Source organism: Columba livia, chromosome 4 (genome assembly GCF_036013475.1).
Source record: "Columba livia isolate bColLiv1 breed racing homer chromosome 4, bColLiv1.pat.W.v2, whole genome shotgun sequence".
In the NCBI taxonomy this organism is placed as follows: domain Eukaryota; kingdom Metazoa; phylum Chordata; class Aves; order Columbiformes; family Columbidae; genus Columba; species Columba livia.
This window is the reverse complement of record NC_088605.1, coordinates 48,250,034-48,274,420: the sequence shown is the minus strand read 5'-3', so window position 1 is coordinate 48,274,420 and position 24,387 is coordinate 48,250,034. Positions and strand designations below refer to the sequence as shown.

Sequence of the window (24,387 nt, the reverse complement as noted above, 5' to 3'; positions counted from 1 at the left end):
GTCTGTAGATGAGGGTATCCAGTATGAATGGTCTGAGCTGTTTACAGCATGTGGGAAAGCTTGAACAGAAAATAATCCTGAGAAAGAGAAGACAGGGCCTGACCTACTTTAAATTGAAGAACTGTAAAATGAGTTGATTTCATCAAGTGGAGATAGTTACTTCTGCAGTAAAAACAAACAAACAAACAAACAAACAAACAGCTTTTTGAAAATATCAAGTTCAGCTTCTAGAAACAACTACACTGAACACAACTGAACTACAACTAAGCTTTTTTAGCCAAAGATATAGTTTCTATTTATTCAGATAAACAGAGCAATTATTACCTGTTTCTGATACCAGTAATGTTATTAAACCAAGTGCTTAGCAAGAGATGTAACAGATGCATGAAAAGGATGAAAAATTTGAAATAATCTACTTCCTTATTTTAGACAAAACAACATAATAGGTAGATGATGATAGGTACAGCAACACAAAGAATGGCCAAGAGAAATCAGATTTATATATATATAATTCAGGAATAATGGGTGAACAGGCAAATTTGAAGATGATAATCAGAAATGTTGCTTTACAATGCATAGTTGCATCACAGACAGTTAAGACCATATCTCAGTGGGATTCTGGTGAAAATTAGAGCAGGAAGTGCAGGAAACAGAAACATCTGATTTTTTATTTTATTAGCTGCGTGGAATTAATGTAAAGCTTTCTCTTCCAATGCAGTCCTGATGTCTTTAGAGATCATATTGACAGGTGATTTCATTCAAGGTATTTTTTTTTTCTTTTTGAGCATCTGGTTCTAGACTGACCTATAGTACATGTAGTTGTCCTGGGTTTTATTATATTCTGTATATTTAAACAAGAGCCTCTGCTCCTCTTCAGTTCTTTTGTCTTCATCTCCACGCTCTGCTGTTCACGGTACTTACTCTCCATGCCTACACCTATCATTTATCTATTCACATTGCAGCATCTGTAAGACCTGCTTTTCACCTTGCCTGTTGTATGAATCAGCATAAAATCCAAGTTGTAAGGAGCCATAAACAGCCTTGGTAGTGGTCTAGGGAATTATTCATTTGAAAGCATGAGAAGTTCCCATCTTGTGCAACAAGATGTGAAAGTAGCTGCAGTGGCCCTGTCAAAGGATGTTCCCCTCTGGAATAACACTGTACACAGCCAAAGAAGTAGGCAGAAACAGACTCACAATTAGAGCAGTTTCTTAAACTCAGTACAAATGTACAAGCTGTAGAGTGGTCCCCATGAAGGAACTCTATTGGGAAAGTATTTCATTTACATATACTTTCAGCACTCACAACCACTTCCTAAAAGAATCCTTGGCTGATTTTCTTTTTTCCTGAAATTATGAAAATGCCAAAGGCTTTTGATATATACTATCAATATAATTTAAGCAGAGAAAGGGCTCTGAATCCAGAGGCATCATGTGACTGATACCGCATTAGCTTAATTTATTGTTGGCAGTGGTTGTCTGAGCAGATAGGTTTTCCAGTCATATTAGTTTACATCATTATGGTTTAATATGCACCAGAATACCATGTAGTGAGTACGTAATAAATCAGCTCATTATGTCTATAATCGTTACGATTATGTGTTGTTCCAGATCTCTGTTTTGTTGACATAAAAGGAGGTAAACAGTATAAATTACTGACTCATCAAATGGTTTGTTTTATTTTGTTGAGAATGGAAAAGATTATTTTTTGTGTGGCCTGTTTCATATTTAGAATCACAGTAATGAATATATAGAATATGTGTTATATGGGAATAACAGAATATTACATTAATCATACCCAAATGTACTATATAGACACTACAGGTGAAAACATGTGTGTCACAATACGTTGACCAAAGGTTCCCATCATACCAGAGGAATGACCGACTACTAGAGGTTGGAAGGGATGTCTGAAGGTCATGTGGTCCAACCCCTCCTGCTCAAGCAGGGTGACCTAGAGCAGGCTTTCTGGGACCATGTGTATGCCTTCAAGGATGGAGACTCCACAGCCTCTCTGGGCAACTGTGCCAGTGCTTGATCACCCTCACAGCAAAGCTGCCTTCCAGACAGTTGGCCCCAGCATGTACAAGTGCCTGGGGTTATTCCTCCACAGGCACAGGTGTTCGCACTTCCCCATGCTGAAATGCTGACAGCCAATTTCTCCAGACTGTTGAGGTCCCTCTGGATGGTAACACAATCCTCTGATGTATCAGTCACTCCTACCAGATCTGTGTCAACGGCAAAGTTACTGAGGGTGCACTCATTTATGACCATCCAGATCATAAATGAGGATGTTTAACAATATTAACTCAGTCTTCACCACTGGGGTACACCACTAATGACTGGCCTATAACTAGACTTCCTTCCACTGATCATCACATGGCCATTCAGCCACTGTTCAATCTGCCTCACTATCTGCTCATCCAGCTCATACTTTATCAGCTTCTCTATGAGAATCTTAGGGGAGTCACTGTCAAACATCTTCCTGAAGTCTAGGTAGACAACAATCACTGCTCTTTCCTCATCTCCCAAGACAGTAATTTCACCATACAAGTTTGTCAAGTTGGTCAAGTTTCACCTAACAAAGGCACGTTGGCTTCTCACAACGACTTTCTGATCCTTTGTGTCCCTGGAAGTTGTTTCCAGGATTAGCTGCCCCATCCCCTTCCAAGGACTGAGGTGAGGCTTACTGGCCTGGGTCCTTCTTCCTACCCTTCTTGAAGACAGGAGTGACATTTGTTTTCCTTCAGTCTTCACAAAATTTCCCAGTCACCATGATCATTTGAAGATAATTAAGAGTGGTCCTGCAATTACATCAGCCAGCTCCCCTAGCAGGTGTGAGTGCATATCATCAGGGCCCATGGACTTGTGTATGCCCAGCCAGCTTGAGTATTCTCTAACCTGATCCTCATCAACCAACGATATGTCTTTCTTGCTCCAGACTTCCCCTGGTCTCTGGGACCTGGGATTTCTGAAGGACAGTCTTGCTATTAAAGACTGAGGTGAAGAAGGCATTCTTATAGCCTTTCCTATGTCTTTTGTAACCAGGTCCCTCATCTTGTTCAGCAAATGGGTCCACATTTTCCCTAGTCGTCTTTTTGTTACCTGTGTACCCATAGAAGCCCTTCTTGTTGTCTTTGACATTCCTAGTCCGATTCAACTCTAGTTGGGCTTTAGCTTTCTTGACTTCACTCCTGGATGCTCTGACAATGTATCTGTATTCTGATCAGATTACCCGTCCTTGCTTGCCCCCTCTGTCTCCTTCCTTTTTGTGCCTGAGTTTGGCCAGGAGCTCCTTGTTCATCCACACAGGCCTCCCAGCATTTTTGCTGACTTCCTCCTCACTGGGATGGGCTGCTCTTGAGCCTGGAGGAGGTGATGCTTGGATATTAACCAGCTTTCTTGGGCCCTTCTTCCCTCCAGGGCTTTATCCCATGGCACTCTTCCAAACAGATCTTTGATGATACCAAACTCTGCTCTCCTGAAGTTCAAGGTTGTGAGTTTGTTTCTCAGCCTCCTCCCTCCCTTCAGGATCCCAATCTCCACCATCTCATTGTCACTGCAGCCAAGGCTGCCTTTGACCTTCACATCCTCAGTAAGCCCCTCCTTGTTGTTTGGACCCCCACTGGATCCTCTGTCACTTGGGTGAAGAAGTTGATCCACTCTAAGAACCTCCAGGATTGTCTATGCCCTGCTGTGTTGCCCATGACGACCTTCACAGCACAGAAGCAAAAACTGTCAAGAGATGCCTAATGAGGGCCAAAGACATTTTCACAATGCTGTAGGAATTTACATCCTTACATATTATCCACTGAATTTGACATAGCTGCCTGAGGTACAGCAACTAGCATAGGGATTCATAGCATTTTAGAACCACCATGAAATGGAAAAACTCCAAAACTGGAAAACCACTCCAAATACTGAGTTCACTCTCCATGGCATACTGTTTGTTCCATGTGGTTTTCTTTATATCCATTTTTATTTTTATAAAGAACATAATGTTTAAGGGAAACATTATTGAAGGAAATATGACCAACAGAACCTATTCTTTCTAGCCATAAGCTGTGTTACCAGTCCAAGTCCAATGATCCAGGAGTGTTATCACTGTAGCTGAACTGCACATCCATTGGTGAGGTGCCCAGTGCAGCCCATTAGCTATGTGAGAGATAAAGGGAGAGGGAGATGCTGTGTAACACGTGGAATGAATATTTGCTCTGCTCTGCTGGTTATATGGAAAGAGCATGATCACAAAACACACACATCATGTCACCTTGTGTATGGTTTTCTTCCTTGATATATTTGTCTCTAATGGTACGGCTGCTGACTGCAGCTGCCATACCAAAGGATACATACCCATCTTGGCTCATCTCCCGGTCCAAAGTGAACGTGTTCATCCAGTCATTCACTTGTTTTTCACATTAATGGGAAGCAAAGGTGTAAGTGCCTCCACAAAACTATAAATGTTAAATTATTGTATAGACAAGTTTGCTCTTCATTGCTCTTTTCAGCTCAATCTTCAGCTGGAGATTTACCTGATAAAAGTTTTGCTTTTCGTTACTTTTTGAGGTATTGGTAACTCCTTTTCCTAAAGAAGGCATGAAAGATGCTGCATTAAGAACAGGTTTCTACAGAATTTAAATTTGCTGTCAATGTCATCAAAACTGAAAACGTATTGAGAAAGATGGTAGAAATTAAATAAACAACAGGCCTAATCCACACCAACATAAATTTGCATATTGCTACTACTATGCTAGTTACGCCAACTACACATCTTCTCAACACGGTATACCACCACTCATTTTAAAAAGTCATCAGCTCTGGGTTTTTTCAGCTACAGTAAAGGACTTTCCTTTTCCAGATGGTGATATAGTTTGAAGATGAGATTTTAAAACATTCTATGAGAATCTTCAAAGGCACTGAAGAAGTGTGGTTGTAATTTCTAACTGTTGATTGTATTCTGTCAGCTCCTAGAAAATCCACACTCCTGTTGCCCAGAGCTCTGACCTAATACATATCAAAAGATAATCCCTCTACAATTAAATTTATGCTTTCATCCTGGTCAATACCAGCAAATTAAAAAGCTTTAATTTTTTATCATTATTGATATTATTGAGACCTATGCACACTCTTAATTTTAAGCATTTTAAGCATGACTTTAGTAAGTGCTAAGCATGGTACTTAAAGATAAGCAACCATCTATGAACTGCCCTAGGTATGAATGCCTTTCTGCATTAGGGCTTGCAAAAAGTTAACATAAAACAAATGTCTATAGCTGGAGATTGAAGCAGACAAAAGGAGGAGAAAAAGTACTTGTAAATTGACCATGACTCATGGGTGATTAAGGAAATTAGTTAAGAATTCAGGTAAATAAACCAGAATAATCTGAATATCGGGTTTGCATGGATATGGTAACACAGTGATAAGTTAAGATACGATGACTTCTTTAGACTATCAGGACAGCAGCTAGTGGACTTCAGAGCTTATAGCAGGGTTTAGAAAATGGTTGAGAGATCTGTAACACCAATATTGCTTGATGTACCAAATGAAACAGTTCTATAGTAGGCTGTGTTTCAGGGAAGAGAAAAGGACATAGGGGGAAAAACAGGTATGTGAGAAGGGTTTATAAATAAAGTGGCCATGCACTGGGTGCATGTGTGCACTTTATAACCTTAATCAATTTCTGCAATTATCCGAGTCTGATGTCTCTTCTCAGCTTTCCTAGATCAACACTGCATTTGGAAATGAAAGTATCCATGCCCTGTTGGGCATGGGGAAGAGATTATTAGTTGAGCTGTATTTCAGTCATATTACCATCTCTGTTCCTCTTGGATTTCCTTGTGGATCAGACAATAAGAAGTACACCCAGTGCTCAGCCACGACTGCTGAGAGCACCATGGGGATTCTCAGCAATGCTGTACAGACAGAAGGAAATGTTTATCTAAACTCAGCAGGAAAACATTTGGTCACTAGTTTTGAAGGGCAAAGGCATGGAGGGGCTTGGAACAAACAAAGCTCTCAACACCTCTTTTTTTTTTTTTGCCTCAGAATTAGAGGTGCTCCTTTTCCACCAGGTGCTGGGTTTGAGTTCTCCACATGCCCTGAAGGTGCTTCACCTAAAGTAGGGAAGGCACAATAGCCCATAGGAAAGTTTCCCAGCCTTTCCAGCTGGATGTATGTGAACTTATTGCTGTGACTTTCAAGGCTGGATGGTCAACCACCTCTCTTGCCTTTAAAAATCCTACCATGTTTCTACTTCAATTAATCTCGAAGTTGGCTTCCCAAGAAGAGGAAAGTATTACCTATAAATACTAAAACAGTTGAATTTCCTTGCTTTGCAAATAGTTTCAGAGCCAAGTAAGGGCTGCCTGGAAACAAACCTGGTTCTCCCCTTTCTGTGATAGGTTATTTCTTCTTGGGCAGAGAAGGTTGCTGTTGAAGTGAATGGCATTAATATTTTTTAAATCACCTGGAAATGGAGAGAAAAACACAAAAAGGTAAAGATGGCAGTAGAGTGTTAAAGCTACATGAAAGGACAGAAGACACTTGTCTAGTTTGCAGAATTAACTGAGTCAATTGGCTGAGTGCCAAGACTGTGATTTTAGTATCTCAGGCTAAGAAGGGTATTGTTAACAGAAAGGATGTCATTTAAGAATGCAGATAAGGAATCCTATGTTTAGGAAAGTTTAGGAAAACTTCACTAACTGTAACTGTTTCTTGGTGAGCAGCCCTGAGGTTCTGTGAAGTCCTTGCAGCAGCAAGGTCTGTGAGTGCCTATTGCTACCTCTGCATAAAAGTACATTTTTGACAAAAGGAATTTGCATCACCCAGCCTTTCTTCTTCTTTAACAAAATAAGGGAAGTTTCACTGTAGTAATTTTAATGGCAGCAGGATTAATTTTAGGAAGTTTGGCAATGTTTCTTTTAAAATAGGTCATTTAGCAGAATAATGAAGAAGAGTTGAACACTGATCCTGTTTGCCAACCTTATCCTTATATTCCTGACTCAGACATGACCAGGATGAGGACTGGGCTCTATACAACCCTCAAGAGCATGAAAAAAAAAGTAGCGAGATTGTAAAGAGAAAAAAGTAAATAAGAGCTACTGGGAACCCCGGAGTAAGCTAGTGCTGTAAATCTTTCTATTTTCTTGATAAAGTTGGATGCTCTCTCCACTCTCCCTCCCTCCAGAGAGGTTCCTTTGTGTTGGGTATATTCAGGGTCTGTGAATTTTATTTTGGTGTATGTGAAAAAGTGGTTATTGTTGGTCATTACTGAAAATACCTCTTGAATTTTCCATGGTTAAATAACTATCAGAAAGCTGCATTCAGGAATTACTATTACATAAATATGTGCTGATCTTAGAGGCCACCACTGGAGATGAAATTACATATGCCATGGTAGGCAATGTAAGACATTTTTCATGATCATTTAACCCATGAGTCAAAGAGATTTAGGATCAATAACTGAGCCTGAGGGTGTTTTCCAGAGCAGTGAATAAAATATGGGTCCATTCATATGGATCAAGCGAATATGATTCATTGATGTTTGTGATGATTAGAGATAAAAGTTATTTTCTTATGTCCTCTAGCCGGCTGTTCTTTTCCCCTGCAATATTTTCCATGTTTCAAGAGAGTTCTTGCAGCCTGTCCTACAGTTTTGGAAATCCTGCTTCTATTAGTCTGCTAAAAGAGTTGAAATCTTCCCAGTTGTAAACCTGTGCTTGACTTGAATCATCTGGCACTGCAGAACCATTTCCTGTGACTGCAGCAGAGATAAAAATTCCACACTGGTAGGAATAAACCGAAATTAGAGCAAAGAATTCCAGGCAATTATGAGTCCTAACCCAAAATGTCGTTTGCTGCTAATATTTTTGCTTGGATCTATTTTTGATGGCTTGCTGGAGGGGCAGTGCTTCACACAGAAAGCCGAACTTGCCTATCAGAAACAACAATCCAAACGGAAAACATGACAAGAGCTGCACTGCAATTCCCCATGCAAATTTGCGCAACTCCGCAAGCAAGCGGCTCATTAGGTGCCTAGGTAGCTATCTGCTGACACGCTTCCTCAGCTGCCCTACGCGGGACTAGCAGAAGTGAATGGAATTAGTGGATTTGGGATGTGCCGTGAAGAAGGTTAGCCTGTAGTTTTGATTTAGGAGATGGAAAGAACCGGCTCGTAGAGGAGGTTATGCAGAGCAATCTCCTGCGCACCGTCGGAGCTCTGGCACGGCTGCCGAGGGGTCCGAGGGCCCCCTCCTCATCCCCGTGTCCCTGATGGAGCGCAGGAGCCTTCAGCTCCCGAGCTATAAAAGCCAGTCGAGGCCCCTGGTGGGGTTGGCCTGAGCTGGAGATGCCTCCCTGGAAGCAGGTACCTGCCCGCGCCCTCCGCAGTTGAGAGGGCTTGAGCCGAGGAGCAGGGGCTAAGCGCCGACGCGGAGGTTGCGAGGTGACTTCCCCGCTGGCCGGCGTCCCCTCGCCGCCCCTCGAGAGCTGCTCCGCTCTCCCTGCGGCCGCGGGGGGGAGCCCGGCCCCGGCCCGGCGCCGCAGCCCGGGCGCACCCCGCCTCCCCAAGCCAGTTGTCAGCCGCAGCTGCTAGCGGCCGGGAGGCGCCGCCGACCGCTCGGCACGACTGCCCGGGCAGCGGCGCAGGCTGGCCGGGACTAGTCTGCTTGAGCAGCCTACAGCCGCTGCCTCTTCGTAGTAGGCACGAATCACCTCCTCCCTGCCCCCCGCGGCGGGGAGGGTCACCCCAGCGGAGCTCTCCTCTCCTCCCTCCGCCCGCCCTCCTCCTCCCGCCGCTGCACACCCCGAGGAAGGGCTTGTTTTCCTGCCCGGATGATGAATCTCTCCGCAAGGTCATCCCTGCCCGCGGCGTCCGCGCGTCCGCGGCTCCTCGGGCGCCGCCGCGGAGGTAAGGGGCGGGGGTAGCGAAGGGGTCGTAAGCACCTCCACACCTCCCCACCAGCAAGTTTTTTCGGCGCCGGAGAGGAGCGGGGTAGATGCGGGGGCAGGTGCCCGGCACGGCAGGGTGGCGAGGCGGGGGGCTGCCTCATCCGGCCGGCCTTGTCTAGCTCAGGGTGCTGGGTGGGCTGAGCCGTGCCCGTGAAGCGCGCCTCGAGGAGCCGGGGAGGGGGGGCGGCCGCTGGCCCCGCGCCAGGCCAAGCGGACACCCTGGGGTGGGGGTGGCCGGGCCGGGTCAGCCCCAAAGGGGCCTCTCGGGTCCTCTGCTGGTTTTTACCGGCGCCTGGAAGCGGGCTGGGCTCCTGCGTGGCCGGGAGCGCGGAAAACTTAAGAGCAAAAATAAAAATAAGGTGCCCTCCCGCGCCCGAGCCGGGCTGGGGGGGGGGATGCCCGGCGCGGTCACCACGGCAGCGGTGCGGTCGCCACGGCAACGTGGCGGAGGCCCGCGGCCGCGGTGTCGCAGCGCGGAAGGTGCCCCGGCGGTCGCCGCCGCGGGGGGCAGCCCAGGCCCCCGCCGCCCTGGCGTAGCTTCACGGTGAAGGGGCGTCCTTCCGGCGCACCCCGCGCCCGCTTCTGCGGCCTCCCCCATGGCGAAGCCAGACGACGACAGGCGTGCAGACGTACCGATGGACCCCCTGACGGTTGCCTCCGAAGCCCGGGGCTTCCGAAACCGCGGTCTCGGGGGTGCGGAGCTAAGAGCGGGAGGGTGGTCCGCTCGGGTTGCGAGCTGCGGTGCGCCTGGTGATGCTTCCCCGCGTTAGCGTCGCACAGCCAGTTCAACTAGAGGCGCGTTGAGCAACCTGGCTTAGGGTGTTAGGGCCAGTCATAAATCCCGGACGGGCCTTTTCTTTGAACTGCCGAAGTCGGTGGCAAAACTGCAGGTGATCCTGCCAGCTCCCAGTCTGTGACATGTGTTGTCCACAGGTCAGCCTGGTTTTTGCGCCCCACACAGGCCTTTGCTTCATTAATACTTTTTTCCTTCATCCTTTTTATCTCAGGAGAAGCTAATAATGCTGCTGGTCGATTGATTTATTAGAGTCATAAGGAATTATTACGATCCCATAGTCTAACCTCTTTCATGATATAAAGCACAGACTATTCTCCAATGACTCTGAGGTCCAGCCCACCAGACTCTTCAAACAGTCTTGATTTAATGATTTCCAATGATAGGGAGTTAACTACATTCTTCGGTAACTGGCTCTGATCATTGATCTCCTTGTTAAATGTTTGCATCTTTTTTTCCACTTTGAACTTTTCTGACTTCATCTTCTAGCTACTGGATCTCGTAAAGCCTTTGTCTGTTAAATATCTATTTAGTTTCAGATCGTTTCTCTCTGCTCAAGTATTTAAGCGCAGTAATTGAATAGCCACTTAACATTGTCTCTGATGAGATAAATAGACTGGGCTCCTTTGGTCTCTCCCTAGAACTCAGATGGTCCCCAGGAGAAGGCTTGGCCAGTCTTCTTCAAGCCCCCACCATTGTCTTCCCTGGCCACCAGCACTGCACAGTGATTCCAGGAAGGGTCTCATTAATGTCACGTGTGGAGATAATAATCTCATGCTCAGTATTCCCCTGTCTATTCTTCCAGTGGTACGAACTTTTCTTTCCCACGGCTACATGGTGGGAACTTCTGTTAGTTCCCTGCATTTCTTTGTGAGCCAGGGTTTTCTCAGAAGCTGGTTGCTTTTCCTGTAAGGGGCATTTAAATTAAATCTTCCTACATACATAACTTTGGATCTGCCTATATTAAATGGACTTTTCCCTCCTCTTATCACTTCCAGGGAGTCTGCAGCTCAGAAATTATGATAGAGCTCTAGTGTTTCTCCCTTTAGAAGTCCGCTGACTTATTTTTCCTGGGACCTCCATGCTAAAACTATATTTCTTCTTCTTGGCAGTGTTGGTGCCAGATGACCTTAAAGTTATTTGAAGTTTACTGGGGAGAAATACTGAGTAATATACAAACTGCAAACTGAAAGTGATCATTACAGTGAATTGGTTTTATAACTGCTTTCATTCAGCTGTGCCTCAGAGTGTTGGTGAGAAAGAGATTTGCTTTCCTGTTTTAGAGAACTGTAAATTCCACTGCTGGGTATGACATCTAGGCTGATACATATATTGTCATAATATTGTGAATCTTTAACTTGAATTTTGTGAGTTTTACTTACACTGAAGTGTGCTTAAGCCTGAATTTATAGCTCTCTTTAGAAAGCGCAGTGTCTGAGAGTATGGGCCAGAGGTGGTTGTTTTTGACAGGATATTGTCAGGTTTTCCAGTGGCATGTAGCAGACTGAAAGGATGGGACTGAGTAGTCTGAAGGCACCTGCTGTGGGAGATGGTACAAGATAATGAAGATGTCTGAAGTGGGCTTTTTGGTTGAGGTTGGCTTGGTTTGGTCTTTGGAGGGGGAGTGGGTTTTTTGTAACCACATTGACTTACCCTGTCTAAGAACTTAATGTCTGCTGAGGGAGGGTGATGTAAGAAAGGTCCAAAAATTAAAGATCTTGCCTGTACATGCAGACCATCATCCCATGAAGGGTGGTAATTATCCTTGTCAGTAAGGTTTGTTTGCATGAATGAAGATAGCAGGTTTCAGCCTGTAGAATGACCTTTAGAATGTCTTCAAAGTGTTACAATTAAGAAAAAATACATTCTGATCGTGCAATGACTTAAGTGTCAGGACAATGATATTTCTCAAAATTTCACACAGGCTTTTCTGTTTTCCTCCTCGAGTTCCTGAAAATATGTCTATATAAATGATTGCACTAAGTATAAATAGTGATGGATGAATGGGGTACCCTTAAAAGGTCTGAAAATCCTTACTGAGGTCAGATATTGCGTCTGATTGAATAGAGTGACCCTATGAGCTCTAGAATTGTGGTGAATTTGCTATAGCTGGTGTCAGCATCTTAGTAATTGTTTATTATGCGTATAATTGTATATCCCGCCAACATGAAAGTTTGGAATTTTACTACCTGGGAGGTAGCTTCCCCCATCAATTAAAACTTAGCTTCTGTCCCTCAAGCTGGGTTAGTTTCTCGGATTTTTTTTTTCTTTTTTTTTTTCAACCTATGCTTTGCCTTCTCAAGGTTGCATCTTTAACTCCTTTTACAATCAGAAGAGCATGTATATCTTCATATCTTTCTATAGGGTGACTGGTCCCAAACATATCCATTCCTGAGTCACGATGACCATCCTGGGTCAGCCTAGCTTTATGAACTGTGGCTGTTAATTAATCTGACAAGGTCAGGACAGACAGATGGTAGTATTCTTATAAGTCTCAAACTTACAGTGTCAGCTGAAGACTGTTCAGCAAGTGCTGGGTTAGAGTTAGGTGGATTTCATTAGCAAAATATGTTGTCAGTAGTAAAATCTGTCAGTCTTGAGTACTACAACTCTTACTGCCAACTTTATTTTTAACAGCATAAACTCCCTCTACCAGATGCAGTCAAAGCTAAGGAGAACCTGGTTATATTAAGAACAACATTCTGCATCTGATTTGTTTGTGAAATCATCACTAATGTAGGAGTAAGCTGCTCGTAGTCTTACAGCTACAGACAGAGCAAAATTTTGTAACTTGTATAACTGTGCTTCTAGCAACACATAGTTTCTTAATTTATAACACCTATACTAAAGGCAGAGATGGGATAAAGGCTGAATCTGTTGTCTTTGTGGATCCAAGAGCAAGCCTGGATTAACAGGTGAAATTAGATAATAACATGTAAAGATTTCATAGCTGATAAAACTTTTATACCTGCCTTACAGAGTTATGAACTGTTTCTAATTGTGCAAAATTATTTTTGCCATTATTGTCAGTACTTTGATGTTATTTAGGAATATTAGAAATGTAACAAAAGTAGTCCAGGATTGTTTCAGTATTAACCTTGGATACAACTTTGGTGCCCAGTTATGTAAGCGTCGATACTATGTGACAAGATGTCTAAACTGATTCCATATTTCAGGGGTATATTTATACAGTCCTAAAATTACATTCAGCCCTTTGAAAGCAACTGCAAGGCTGATGTGGGCCCCAGTGAAAATGAGTTTGACACTCCTGTCATATTTGGTCTTATACATTGGATCACTTAGGTAAACACCGCCTTCTTGAGAGTCAAAACAAAGCAAAGATTGATAACATTTACTGTGGGAAAACAAGTTCTGTGTATATTCTGAATAAAGTTAAATTACCTTCCAGTAGGAAAAGCTTTGAGAATTTATCTGAGTATGGTTTACTTTTGCAAACAGTAAAAGTAGAAAAGGGCTACATATATCTGTTTTATTATATACTTGGACCTTGAACTCAGTAACAGTTATAGAAACAAAGACTTGCAGTGATTTAATTTTTAATTGCAGATGATCAATTACTTATTAGAGTTGAGTGATTTGTTTCTTGGAGTCCATGCCTAAGAATTTGCTTTTGTAAATTGGCAGCAGATCTGTAAGGGCAGGTGTGAGTAAATATGGAAAAAATGCAACACCAACACTTGGAACTCCATGCAGGGTGTGAGGGAGAAAGGCAAAGGGCAAAGTGGAGACCAAAGGAGTAACAACTAGGAAACAACCTAGTACCATTTTGCACCCCGATTTGTTCTCTGTTATCAGTGGACACGTATTTTGGGAAAATAATCTAAGTGGAGGGAAGAATGCCAGCAGTCACAAATACTACAATAAGGCATGTCCACAGAGGACAGACTGAATTCTTCTTTTTTTCACTCATCTCTAACTCCATGATCCTGTGTTACAAAACCTAGGGGCAGGTAAGGAAGTTGCTACCACAGCTCATATCAGCCAGACATCCAGGGAGATCCTGTTATTTTTGGAGTGATCCAGGAGCAACAGTCTGTATCTATTATACCTGTGGTTGTAATTGTTAGCAACACCCATTATTTTTACTGTTCATTTTACTATGTTTATTATACATAAGTAAAATGTGCTAATAACAGTTGAGTTTGCTCACTTCCTTGCCTGCTTTCCTCCCTCTGAAAGTGATTCTTCTAGAAGGACAAGAAGGAGTTAATCAAGGGAGACATAAACACACACCCCAGTCCTTTGTTGAACTATTAGTATCTGTACTATTAGCACCTCTGCATACCATTAGTATCTAACATAGTGGAGACCAGCTCTAAGCTCAGACTCAAAGCTTGTATCACTTGCAAATGACAACAGTTCACTTTCCAAGCTAGGTTATATCACTGTCTAGCTTTGGAGATGAAAATACTCTGCTGAGTGGAAAAGAATTTTTTTTTAGAATGGGATCATAAGAAGAATGTATCCTGAGCTATTTCTTGTCCTCCGTCTCAGGCAATCTTCACAGTCACTACTAAGAAAGCAAACTCAAATGTGATAAAAGATAGGAAGCGCATTGCTAGATGGGAATCCTCTCTGCAGTCTGATGAACTTCAGGTCCAGGAAGTGGCAGCATTGCTAAGTTTAATTCACATTGTCTGTGTATTGACTGTAGTTACATAGTAATGATATAGATACTCTTATTTGTGTGCCTATACATTAATGCACACACACAAATGGGGCAAGGGCGATGTTCTCTGAAGGGTAGTCTAGCAAAGCCTGGCAAAAGCTAACAAAGCTACCTCAGTAGTTCAGTAAGCTACAACTAGGTGTTTGTTCAAATGGAGCACATACGAGGACTGAGGCAACTATTGTACAAAAGCATGCTTGAAAAGAGCCTGCAATCAGAAGTAATGTATTCTTATTGTCTGAAAAAAACAATACAAATATCATAGGCAGAAAGTGGTGGTTGAACATTCAGCTTTGGCAGGTCTTATTATTTGCCCTTTTGTCTGACCTTTTTTTTTTTTTTTTCTGCTAAAAGGACCAGGTGTTTGAAATAATCTTAAAAAGTAATCAGTGTATCCTTGAATTCTTTGTGACACCTGTTTCTTGAGATTGTGCTGTAGCTCAGTGATTATAATTAATATTGTCAGCTCTTTACAATCATGCAATTATTACTAGTTGCTGATTTGTCCCAAAAAACAGGATGGTTTGCTATATGTATATGTATGCATATGTGGTTGGTTGTTTTTTGTTTTTGTTTTTTCTTTTGGAAAAAGTTGGACAAATATTGATTACAGTGATCGGGATCCGAGATTGCATTCTAGTGGTGAATTTTTTTTTCCCAGTGATGCTTATGTGCAAATAACCCAAAAGCTCTGTTTTTAAAAGGCAAGTAAAAAAAAAAAAATAAATAAAAAAGCAAAATGAAACAGAGTGCTGTGCAATTATTTTTATTGCTCTGCATGCAAAAATACAACAAGAACACAAAAAGACATGAACATTGTGCTACATTATGACTAATCTTAAAAGGATACTATAAAAAGCAATGGCTTTTCTCAATTGATGGCAGTGAAGTCAGTCAAGATTTAATTCAGGAATTTTCTAGTGGCTCCAGGGCCCCCTTTTTACATGCAAGACTAGAGATGCTGCTCCAAGGAAAAGTCACAAGAAATCTGAGAAAATCAGTCAAGGTGTTATTATGACAACGACAGGAATTTCCAATGTGAGATAACAAAGCCTCTGATGTTACCTTAAATTTGTGTAAAGAGGAGTCAATTCATTAACATTTGTGTACACAACAAATAAAAATATCATGTGGTCAGGCATAGATTTCAGATGGATGGATTTGTCCTTTGCTGGGTAGAACAATAAAGGAAACAAACAGTAGACTGGTTACTAATTTGATTTTACACAGTTCTGGGAAGAGGCAAGTGTTCCTGTTGGTAGAGGGTAGAGCCAGAGCGTGTTTTTTTCTGTCAGCTCAGGGGTGAGCAGAGTCCTGTAACCTACAGCCAGACTGACTGAAAGTGATTTTCTACTCTTGGGCAGCCATTTTGCCTTAGTAAAGAAACTGCAAAACACGTTGAAGTCCAAGGACTGGTGCTTTACCTTGGGTGTGATCTTAGTTCCACGAGTAGTGTGTCTGCCAAGTGCTCAGGGAATGGTCCTCCCCTTCTACAGGGCTCCATGTGACCAGGGAGAAATGCCAAAAGCAGGATCGAACAGGAGAGTAAATCTGGAAAGTCAGTGGAATGGACTAGGCAGAAAATCTGCTCACAAAGATTATGTGGACAGGGCATTTGCATTTTAGCAAGTCTCCATTTTCTTAGACTACTGGAGCTACAGTTCCAAGCAGATTTTAGGGCGTCCTCTGGGCACCAAGGAATGAAGTAGACATCACCAAGTCCGAACTTCAGAAACCAGAAAGGTGTAAAAGCCCTATAAGTCTTCCCAGCTCTGGTCTCCTAGAAGCAGTCTGGCTGCTGGGGAGTTATCTAGCCCTTAGGCTAGAAAAGGCTGAAGGATAATCAGCCCTTACTATTTAACAAACTAGAGGGTCACTATCGTTAATGTCACTCTCTTTTCCCTGAAGCATCAGTTTCACAAAAAAACTTCGCACAGTTGAAAGACTTAGCTTTAGAGATGAGTCATTAGGAAAATTATAAAATACAATAAGCATACTGGGGGGTGGAGGAAGGGGTAGAAGTAATGTGATAAAATATTTGGCAGGAAGATGGTACTCTGAGAAGAGCTGTATGGAAACAAGATGACAGAATTATTCCACTCTGAAAGGCTGGTATTTCACAAGCGCTTAAAGTTTTATAACATTGCAGCACGCCACAGCATCTCCATATTCATTAAAAGAAAATGTTAATCCTCCCCTTGAGGTTAATAGTTAGGGACTATCTGTTAAAAGCCAGTGAATGGTCTATGAAGGTCTGCCTATAGTTTATTAGAACCCAGATTTCTGCTCAAGCTAAGCAGTAGCCTTACAAGATGTCCTGTTTCAGCACTCTGAAAACTGACGTACCAGTTTTCATCCAGTCTGTAAGGACAGGTATCCCAGTTGCAAATGCAACCACGATAACATGTGACAATTTTTAGTTGCAGATTGAAAGGCATTTTCACAGAAAGGGTAAGTGAAGGGTCACCCCAGTCTGTGGTAGGGCAGAATAAAGTGAAGAGGCTTTTGAGCCCGTCTGCTGTTCAGTCCTTCAAATAAACCTGTTTATGCCATAAGCATGAGCACTGCTAATTGCAAATGTGCTTTCACCTACCTTAGCCAGGGGCTGAATAGACTTGGAAGACCCACACCTGCATGTGGTGACTTCAGGTCAGGACTGCACAGAATTTGTGCTGTTTATATCATACCTGAGAACATAGGGCTTGTAGTTTTGGCCATGTGCTGATGATGCTAGAAGTGCATGAGGGTGCACTGCAGACTGTGACTGAGGAGTAAAAGCTGTTCATTCATTTCCTGAGAAGTCAAGCAAGCCCCATCAGGATATGCAGGGAAAAATTTTAACAAATGGGTATTCCAGAAGGATTAACTTCATTAATTTAGCTGCTTTTGCTTTTGTCACTTAAGAATTAATCCAGCCTTTATTGATTGTTTAAGTCGTGATTAGCTCGATGCCTAAGAAATGGAAGGGACAAACAGTTTCCTCCTATATATAGCAGGCATAGAAACTATCAGAGAGATGGTCTTTCCTTCGGTGAGGGAGAGGGGTCTTAACCTCCTGGCTGGGTTCAGTGTACACCTCAACTTAAAGGGGACAGGTCAAACCTCAAGTCATGGCGTCACTTTATACCATCCACAGTGCAATACAAGAAGATAATATCCTATCATAAGGCCTTCCCTCAGAAATACTCTTGTATTAAATGTTTTACTTTGAGAGTTGCTTCCAGCTGGACCATGCTTGGCCATTATTGCAGAAACACGTGCAGTTGATATTGGGAAATGGCAGAACAGTATTTATCCAGTTCTAAAGATGCTCTTAACATGAAGGACCTCAGGGGAATATTGCTTGGAAAATGTATTTTTATAATAAAATGACCTATTTTAGAATTACAATTTTCCATTCTGCAGGAGGCAGGAAGGTGGTAGGAGGCTTGCCAAAGAGATGGACAATAAGCAGGCTCACACATGCTGCCTAACGAGAAGATGAGTGGACTGAATCTATTAGCAATATGGCACATGGGGTTTTTTTCAGCTAGGTTCCTGAATGCAGGCTATTTGTATATGTTACATCCAAATCAACATGCTTGCAGGAATGTGAGCAGATGTTCCTATCAGCAGCCAACCCAAACATGCAGATGACAGGGAGAGAGCCCACACAACATCTGTTTGAGCTGCTCCTCAAAAGTCTTGGGAGAAGAAAATAGAGTAAAAGGAAGACAAAGCTAGTAATAGTTTTGTTAAGTATCCACCAAGAAAGTATGCTTCAATTACATTGCATTTCTAATACTATGATCCAAAATAGTGAGCTGTGTAATGAGTGTTATTTGCTGTTACTCATCAGTTCCATCTGCACAGATGCTCCAAGACAACCCATGTGGTGTTGCTTCTCCAGTAGCAGAGCCTGCCTTCTGGTGACTAATGAATCCCACCTACTCAGCCTCAGTTTGTCTCATCTTTTGCCCATTGAAACCTTTCTTCTTTTTCATGTGATTTATCATCTAACTTCAGCAATCAAATTAGTCTTTAGCCACAACATGAGTTCAACTAGTTGGCAATCAAAGCCACACCTGTTATTGTTAAATCACATTGATGCCAGTAGCTAATATGCTGCTCAGAAGAAAAAACTTAATTTTAGAAGGATGAAATTTGACCCTGCAATTAAAGGCTGTAATTCCTGTGATGCAACCCCATCAAATGGACCTGCCAGAGGTATCCAACCAGAAGTAATAAATTGATAGGAAATTACTCCAAACACCATAGTTGCCATTCTGACATCAATCCAAATGACATCATCCTTTCAGCCATCCAATCTTAGGCAGCTGATTCAGAATGAATTTAGGGCAGATGAAGTAGAGATCAATGGACAGAATATTGAGCCATGGTACTTAATCCAGCCAGTAGCATGACCTTTGTAGTCCTAGTCTGTCACAGTCTTTAGTGATGGTCCTGAAATACTCCTGGCTTGTACACAGCAATGGCGCCACCCTAAACAGCAGATAGTGATGCTAATGAACTCCCAAGAGTTAAGTTTTACCAGTGGCTTCTGCAAGTCCAGAACCTGTCTCCAATGTGCTTTGCATAGATGCGGTGCACTGTGCAGAAGGATTTCAAGCCCAGAGTTTTCTATGCAATGGTTTGTTGCAATATCATTCCATTTAAGAAAGACCAGAGTGGTAGAAAGTTTGCAAAGAAAAAGATGCTGAATAGGTCTTGTCATGACCTTCTCAGTTCTGTGTCTGATTGCAGAAAGGGGGTTTATGATCACTTTAATGCAGTCTTCCTGATGCTTCTTTGAACCTTTTTTTTGAGTGGTTAATGATTCAACTTCTCCTTATATCTTGAATGGAAATCTGAGCGTAAAAGTTCCTATTTTCTAATAGACCATATGGTGGCTCTCACTAAGCTTTTGCATGGTGGATTTAAAGACACAGTTAAATTTGTCTTGGTGTGGAACCGTTAACTTAGTTTTTGAGAGCATTTCGAAGAAATATGCATGAAAATATAGATTACTTTTTGAATTAATGCAATATTCTTTCATCTATCCTTCCTCCTCTCAAAGTCTGCCTTTGTGTGCCGTATGTGGAATTCCACCCATAAGCTCCTGAGCTGAGCTCCATGACCAGAACTTAACTGATAAATTTCCTGTAGTCACCTAGTCTTGATTTGAAATTCTTCACTGCTGACAGTTGAAGCAGTTCATCAGTCATATACACTTAATGACTAATTCTGTCTTTCTTGAGAGAGGATTTCCTGTTTGTGATTGAAAAGAGGGCAGTATTCGGGAAAATGCGCATTTGCCTTCTGCACATATGCATTTTTTAATTAAGTCTATTTACTTTCCTTTTTTTGCTTCTTATGTCCCTATTCACAAAAAAATGCTTTCTGTATAGTCAGAGAACAGTTTTTTTGAACAGTGTTTGCTCTTAGTCACCCATTGAAAGACAGAGACATAAGAGACTACAAAAAAAAAAAAGAAAATGGAAAAAATACTCATCAGAGGCTTAGAAAGGCAGAGTGATGCTTACGATGTTCAAGCTGAGCATGCAATGTGAGATAGCAAGAGGTATGAACATAGTCACCATCACAAATACTTAGTGGCAAAGCTGTCTTTCGAAAAGATGATATACTGTGGTGCAAAACATGATTTTAAGACATCCATTTGTGCACAACTTCCTGGCCTTGAGCTATATGAAGCTGTGAAATGGTCTGGCAAGGAGCACGGAGACAGATGGGAAATCAGTGCTGGAAGAGCATTCAAGCCTAGTTCCAGGAGGCAGAGGGCCAACAAATTTCTGTATCACATAGACCAACCAACTTACTTTCTCCTGCATGTCCTTTTTTTTCTTTATTCTTTTATTATTTTTTTGTTACTGTTTTTTTTATTTTATTTTATTTTAAAGACCAGCTTTCCCCTTTGCCCCTTAGCTTCTTATGCTTTCTTACCCAGCCAGAATTCACTCAGCAGGTGTAGAGACAGGTCAGCCTCATAAATAGGATAAAGTCATTGAGTCCATGTGTGAGAAGACCAGTGTTCCCAGGATCAGCATTTACCCTCATTCTCCAGTTTTGTGGGAGAAACTTAGGACTGAGGCACACTAACCTTGAGCTGCAACGGCTGAGCAACTTGACCTAGTTGCTTCCCAGAAAGAAGATCAGGGGGTTAATGAATTGCCACTAATTGCAGCTTTTCCCTTAAAATAAAGGGCAAAGCCCCCACACGTTAGGGGAAAAGAGCATGTTTTCTGTCCTCCTAGGAAAGGAAAAGGGTGGGAGTTTTGAAGTGGTGATGGAGGATCATCCAGCCCATCTGCAGTGCTAACCAAACATCTGTCTCTCTTGAGCCACCTCCTATGGCAGTCTGCATTTGCAAAAATGTTTTTCTCCTGTTGACTTGGAGTAGAACAAATGCAACAGTTTTCCTGTGGCTGCCCATGCCTGGTGTTTAGAGTTGTTAATAAATAGATGAGGGAGCAGAGCAAACAGAGCTGCGGTAGTGAGGACCAAGCTATAGCAGAGCTAACCTGGACTGTGCTGACCAGCAGCTGAGCAGAGATGGAGGGGAAGGTTCAGGCTCCGCCCTTAGTGACAGACAAGTCTCTTGAAGTGGGGCCTGAGTTTTTTATAATATGGTTATACAAGGAACACCTGATAAAGTGCTTTCAGTTTCCTAGCTCTATAGCTTGGACTTGCTTGATCTTTTGATGCAATCTGCCTCTCTGCCCACATCCTTCTTCCATTCATTTGTGATCTGCTCTAGGTCCCTTTGCTCAAGTACACAGGCTTGTTTATAGGAAGGGTCATTCAGAACAAATTGCCATGCTCTGTGCAAAAGAAGCAGCTCACCTGTAAGAAGAAAAAAAACAAAAAACAGTTGAGTGGAGTTGCTTGCTCAATATCTCATTGCCTGCTGCCCTGTTCACACTGGATGTCCTCCTATGTGTTGTCAAATGTTCGTAGCCCATCCAGTCCTATGTCTTGCCCGAACTTTCAGAAGAGCAAGAGCATTAACAGAGCCATTTTCAAAAGTGCTTACCTGTTTGTGTCAACGCTTACAGATCTGCAGTGGTTTGCAAGGACTTTTCTTGGGTGGATGGCCTTCCTAGATCAGTGACATTCTTTGCTTGTTCAGCTTTAAGGTAGTGGTTTTGGGATTTTGTGGTTTTGATATTTTTTTTTCTTCAGAAATGCTGGCAGCAGCATATTCTGTATGCTTGTTTGGTTTTCTAACTTGTGCTTTAACACAGGTACCAGTCTGCTTTGCCTCTTTATAGATTCAGGACTTGCTGTATATCAGTAAGCCAGTGAGAGGACACCCCTTTTAATATTTTCTGGTGGTGTTTCAAAGGTAGGTCTCTGAAGGTTCCTCATTATTGCAAAGAGTTTTTTGCAGGAGATGGCATGTAGGAGAAGGGTTCTGTAGTTAAATCACTGGCATGAGACTGTGTCTGTGACACAATTTTCTCTGTGATCTTCAGCTGTACTAGCTTCTGAAGAAGAGGCAGAAAAATACTGGTTCCTATGTCTGCTCTGTATCTTGCCTGCTTCAGCTGTGAATGTTTGGTATCTCTATGCTCACATGTAGCATCCAGCAAAATGACAGAATATGTTACGGCCTTCTGGCATTTCTTGGTTAAGAAGAGGAACAAAAGGAACTGTATTTTCAAAAATATTGAGCAACTTTTAGCTCCCACTGGCTTTGCTGGTATTTCTGATTATTCAGCACTTTTGAGAACCAGACTTCTTTGATTTAAGTGCCTAGCTTTAGTCACCTAGATTAGGCTGGATGCCTGTCTTTACATTAGCATATATAACATCATATATATATATATATGTCTGTCTGTCTGCAGTCACATATGTATGCATAGCTTGTGGTAATGAAAATTGTATCCATAAATAGGATGCCAATAAAAATATGTTGTGGTAGGAAGCCTACTGTGCGTCTGCAGCTGTCAGATGACTGGTTGAAGTACCTAGCACTTATCTTCACGAAGGTCCTATGTGGAAATAAACCATCTTGTCTGAATTTTCATCCTGGCTCTAAGGGTGCCATGTGTTCTCTCACTCCTTCAAGTATGCCTCTATGCATGAGGCATCTATGTTCAGTGCAAGTCCAGTAATTAAGTCCTAAGCTGTGAATGATCATTTTTCACGGCCTGCCAGCTTCTACTCTGTCTGACTTTGACACAAGGACAAAGCCATCGTGCAGCCCCACTTGCTCACAGCTCTGCTCCAGCAAGGTACAGCCTGACCTCAGCTCACTTCTACGATTTGCAGGTTAAACATGCTGGCAGCTTGAGCAAGGGCAGCTAGAACTGCTCTGAAGAGGAATAAAACAGAACACAGCCTGAGCTGAGGGGCTGGGCATTAGGTGATAAACCCTGTCATTGCTTGTGGCTGCCACATCTCTCTCTCATTTGTTTTTGTGGGAGTTTTTTTGTTTCTTTGTTGTTTTTTGTTGCTGTTGGGTTTTGTGGGGGTTTTGTTTGTTTTGGTGCTGTTGTTTTTATGCCTGGGGACATGTTTTGCTCTCCTACCATGAAGCAGCTTTGTGTAGCTTGAGAAGCTTGTAGCTCCACCATACACAAAGGTGAGCTGACGGGATAGACGACACGGTGAGTGCTGGTCATGCTGCCCCTGGGGCTGTCAGGTTTGGGTTTGGCCAGGTGCTTGAGGCAGCTAGTTTCAGTAAACCTTAGACTTTATTAAACCCAGATGTGATATATCTTGTTTGAGCTGCCGTTTTAATTAATGATAATTATATTAATTAACCAATTTGGCAATCATCCTGAGGGACAGTGATTCAAGTAAAATTTAATGTTTTTTTACCAGTGCCTCCCTCACAGTGTGAGCTGTTTCAGTCACCTGATAAATGGAAATGTAAATATCCCTGGCTTAAATGCAGAAGAAATGAGGAGAAGAGGTATGCCCAGTGTTAGGCTCAGTATAATCTTGGAACCCTAGCTCTGGAAGATCCCAGCCCTCAACAGGAGTGAGAAGGTCACATTAGATGGTGTAAGCCCTCATGGCCTTGCAGAAGCCCAGGGTACATACCACACTTTTTGTATTGGTAAGGCAGAGGTTCAGGGTATGGATACAGCTGTGAGCATATCACCACAGGCAAAATTTTGACTTATGATGAATTCATTAATTGACTCCCGATATTATTATTAGCTTTGAAAGGGTTTACAAAATAAGACATGCTGCGTCTCCGTTTCCAGCACATTTAATTAAACTGATTTCCAGATTTTACATTACTGTCTCATAAATATTTGCCATCTTGAGAAAGTATTTCTGGTTTTAGTTTGCTCTAGACATAGATAGGGCTTCCCAAGTCTCAGGCACTATTAAGGATTTGTCTTATAAGCACTGTGATTTTTAAGAATTTGGAAGCCAAGAATGTAATTGTTCTTAAGCCTATGAAAATCCACATTTAAACCATCATATAAAAAGCTGCAGGCAGTTGTTGGGGCTGGAAGGATGGAAGCATATTGAATCTAAGGATAAAATTACGTGCTTTAAATAAGCCATTGTTAGGAGATAATACTAATGGAAGAGACGATGGTTCCTGTGATTGTTAGCGTGAGAGATTTTTACACCCCTGGGCTGAAAAGCTATTACCATCAGACACCTGTGGGATAGACTGCAAATAACAAGTTGTTCCCAAAATATGCTGTTGTACAGCACAGCTGTTGGTGTTTTTCTTTGCTGCAAGAAGGCGGAGGTGTTGAGAGAGTGACTTGGTGAGGTGGCTTCTTCACCAAGGGAAAGCACTGCACTTGCTTTGTTCAAGCACATCTGTGTGATGGATGGAGAGGACTTAAGGAGCTTCTCTTTGTCCTGAAGAGCTCTCTGGTTATAGAGGGAATTTCAGAACTCAAAGTTAGGTGAGGTTTGGGGGTTGATTTTTACCAATGCTGAAATGTTATCTATGCCAATACCTCGTTTTCTCAAGCCAAGAG

The 24,387-nt window shown here is 42.4% G+C and overlaps 1 protein-coding gene across 4 annotated transcripts in view; it reads left to right on the top strand.

Annotated features, from left to right (window-relative positions):
* Positions 1-24,387, top strand: part of GPRIN3 (GPRIN family member 3) — a 75,940-nt gene that overhangs the window by 38,520 nt on the left and 13,033 nt on the right. The window contains exon 1 of one of the 4 annotated variants that reach the window (XM_065061559.1): positions 8,018-8,129. The exons of 1 other annotated variant lie outside the window; for it this stretch is intronic. The gene's annotated coding sequence lies outside the window, so the exon portion shown is untranslated. Of the gene's footprint in view, positions 1-8,017; positions 8,365-8,553; positions 8,908-24,387 lie in introns of those variants that run through there. 2 more of the 4 variants (XM_065061558.1, XM_065061557.1) reach the window with 2 other exon arrangements.